The 3372-nt window shown below is 39.2% G+C and overlaps 1 protein-coding gene across 2 annotated transcripts in view; it reads right to left on the bottom strand.

Annotated features, from left to right (window-relative positions):
* The window catches only part of LOC106876493 (peptide chain release factor 1-like, mitochondrial), a 20242-nt gene that overhangs the window by 14080 nt on the left and 2790 nt on the right, over positions 1-3372 (bottom strand). The window contains exon 1 of one of the 2 annotated variants that reach the window (XM_014925059.2): positions 1897-1950. The exons of the other annotated variant lie outside the window; for it this stretch is intronic. The gene's annotated coding sequence lies outside the window, so the exon portion shown is untranslated. Of the gene's footprint in view, positions 1-1896; positions 1951-3372 lie in introns of those variants that run through there. 2 annotated transcript variants of the gene reach the window in all.

Raw genomic sequence — 3372 nt, 5'->3', positions numbered from 1 at the left:
GTTGCCAGTACCGCCTGACTGGCCTTTGTAGGGTTTTCGAGCGAGATCGTTGCCAGTGCCCCTGGACTGGCTCTTGTGCGGGTGGCACATAAAAGACACCATTTCGAGCGTGGCCGTTTTCATGCGGGTGACACATAAAAGCACCCACTACACTCTCTGAGTGGTTGGCGTTAGGAAGGGCATCCAGCTGTAGAAACTCTGCCAAATTAGATTGGAGCCTGGTGTTGCCATCCGGTTTCACCAGTCCTCAGTCAAATCGTCCAACCCATGCTGGCATGGAAAGCGGACGTTAAACGATGATGATGATGATGATGAAGACCAGTAGCTTGATATCTTATTAGCAAATAATCACTTGTGAGCTAGGCAGACCAAGGTGAGTAGTGTATTTGTCAGCCAAATCAGTAATTACTTCAGAGAAGTAAACTCTTGGCAGCCACATTGAAGTCAGCCCCAACAATTATTGATACATGGGTGCAGGAGTGGTTGTGTGTAAGAAGCCTATTTCCCAACATGGTTTCAGGTTCAGTCCTACTGCCTGGCAGCCTGGGGCAAGTGTCTTCTACTATAGCCTCGGGCAAGACTTGTAAGTAGATTTGGTAAACAGAAACTGGTGTCTTTGTACCTGCATTTGTCCCCACCATCACCACTTGACAACCAGTTTTGGCATGTTTACGTCCCTGTAACATTAGTGGTTTGGCAAAAAGAAACTGATAGAATAAGTACAAGGCTTAAAAAAAAGTCCTACTGTCAATTTGTTCAACTAAAGCCCTTCAAGGTGGTGCTCCAGCATGGCCACAGTCAAATGACTGAAACCAGTAAAAGAATACTCTACAAAGCACAGATGGAGCCCACAACTTAAAACTTCTCTCACATTTGAAGTAGTGCAGTTGCTACTACTACTATTGCACAGACAAACATCCTAGACCACACTCAACTGATTGGCATGAAGTCACTCACTGGTAAACCTTAGCCTCAAGCATATAATTGACTCTCTGCAACTATAATAGTCTTCACGTCTCAAAGTTGGCTGGGTTCATGTCCACTCCATTCAGGTATTCCCGACCCACTAGTCCTCTCACTCATGTGTCCAACATTAGGTCCCATGTTAGTTATTGTGTCTAGTTCTTTCTTAGAATGTTGGCCTTCAGGAATTCCCTCCCTGCCATGTCTTTTTCTTGGCTATTCTCTGTATAACAGTAACAATGTTAACAGTGGGGTGAGGTTTAGCCCAGAGCGAGCAGATCTATGATCAATGATGTTCCAGCCTTGGAAAACATGTCTTTCTATACATACATGATAACCTGCGCGAGTTACAACGAAAACTTTTTTGGTGTATTATATAGAAAGTGACTGTTTTTATGCAATATTCTTTTACATTTGCGTAAGTCAGCGAACTATATTGAAAGGGATATAAAGTTCATGAAACCGAATAAATGCTCAGCAAGAAGGAAATTCTATGTTTTTTTAGGATTCCTTTCGGAGCAGGTTCTTCGTTGGAAAAGAACTGACGCTGTTTAATCCCTGATTATCCTTGCCCCTAACAGACATGCTATCGAAGCTGCTCCACTGCGTGTTTTGTTTTAGGTAGTGACTACATTAACCGATGTGTCTTTCCAGAAGAAGATTTGGCAGCAGTATGTTGTAGGTCGAGCCATCGTGTAAAATGACCCTCATGGGCTCAGGCTCACTGAATATATATATATATATATATATACATATACATTCGAGGTCATAGTTTCTTAATGAGAATAAAAACAGCGGGAATTTTATACACGTACAGCATTAAATAATAATAATAAAAAAATCACATAAGCATGACAGTGCTATTTAATACCAATACTAAGAAGTAGTAAAAACAAAAACAGTCATAATAAAAAAACTAAAAGACAATGTTACCGTCTTAACTTCCCATGCCGAACTTTAATCAGTAAAGGACACCGGATATTAAAGGGGGATAACTCTTAGCAACTAAACCAATAATTTTCTCTTTGACAATAGTTTTTGTTAAATTATTTGCTACCACTTGTTCGCCGCAATTCCAGAAAATCTTACGCAAATGTTGGACGCATTTTTAGCTGATATTACGTTGGTTAAAAAAAAATCTTTATTTTGAATGCTTAGGAATAAATAAATAAAATATTTAAAATGCAGAAATTAGTTCTTATTAATTATCCGGAAAGTTCTCAACTTTTTCTAAGTTATTATATAGATCCGTGGAAAAATTGAAAAAAAAAATAGTGTAGTAGTTAAAGTGCACCGTATATGAAATAAATATGAAGGAAAAAATGCGCGCTGCCAAAGGGGGTGGGGTGGGGAGAGGGCTCGGAAAATTCACACAACCCGATCACTAAATCTCAACGTCCGGTCACAGGAGTGAAACAGAAATCATCTAATACTTCGGCACTATCATGCTATTAGCTGTCAGTAGCCAAATAATCGACAGGCCAGCAATCGACAGGCAGGCAGACAGGCAGACAGATACTTCACTAGCAGTGAGCACTTTCACTTCTGACAGCTAATAGCATGACAGTGCCCACATTTCTGTTTCACTCCTGTGACCGAAATCCGTTATTTCAACTGACCATTGAAACGAACGGTATTATTTGAATCTGTTATTTGATCTGGTTATTGGCACAAGAGTTTAGCGTGGTAGATGACAGTGCGTGTATGTGTGTGTATGGGTATGTATACATAAGTATATATATATATGTATATATATATATGTGTGAGTACATGAACGTGCACGCACATGTTTGTACACATGTATATACGCGCACGCACACACATATGCAAGCCTTCACTAGACTACGATGTTTCATTTACTTTCCTTTTTATTCACTTTCTTCGCTACATATAAATATGTTATTAGGTTTCCTCATATGATGTACTACCTTAGTTCCCTCCCTTCCTCCCCCTTTTTTGAATCAGCAATTAGCTCTCTCTAATTTAACAGAACCACAACATATTTATCTCCCCCTATTTAAATAACTCTGAGTTTAACCTTTAGCATCACGTCATAAACCCCCTCCCTTTATATCTCTATGTAAACAAGCGTTCTAATTCCTAAAGCCCATGGAATAATATCATTGACCCCTTTATATCTCTATGTAAACAAACCTTCTAACGGTCACTGACCATGTAACATCTCTGCTCGTAAGTTACCTCATCATTTCGTTTTTGTCTTGCTATTACATGTTTTATTATGAACTCCCTGAAGAGAAATATATGAGGAACCCCAACAGCTCTTTCTTTGTGAAAGTGCTCTCATTTATTTCGAAACATGTGTAGGAATTAAAGGAACATTTACTGACATGCGTTTTGCTCCATTTATTATTATCCATATCTTCTCAAAATGTATCACTTTAACTTGGT

This window comes from Octopus bimaculoides, chromosome 5 (genome assembly GCF_001194135.2).
Source record: "Octopus bimaculoides isolate UCB-OBI-ISO-001 chromosome 5, ASM119413v2, whole genome shotgun sequence".
In the NCBI taxonomy this organism is placed as follows: Eukaryota; Metazoa; Mollusca; class Cephalopoda; order Octopoda; family Octopodidae; genus Octopus; species Octopus bimaculoides.
This window is presented reverse-complemented; position numbering and strand designations above follow the sequence as displayed.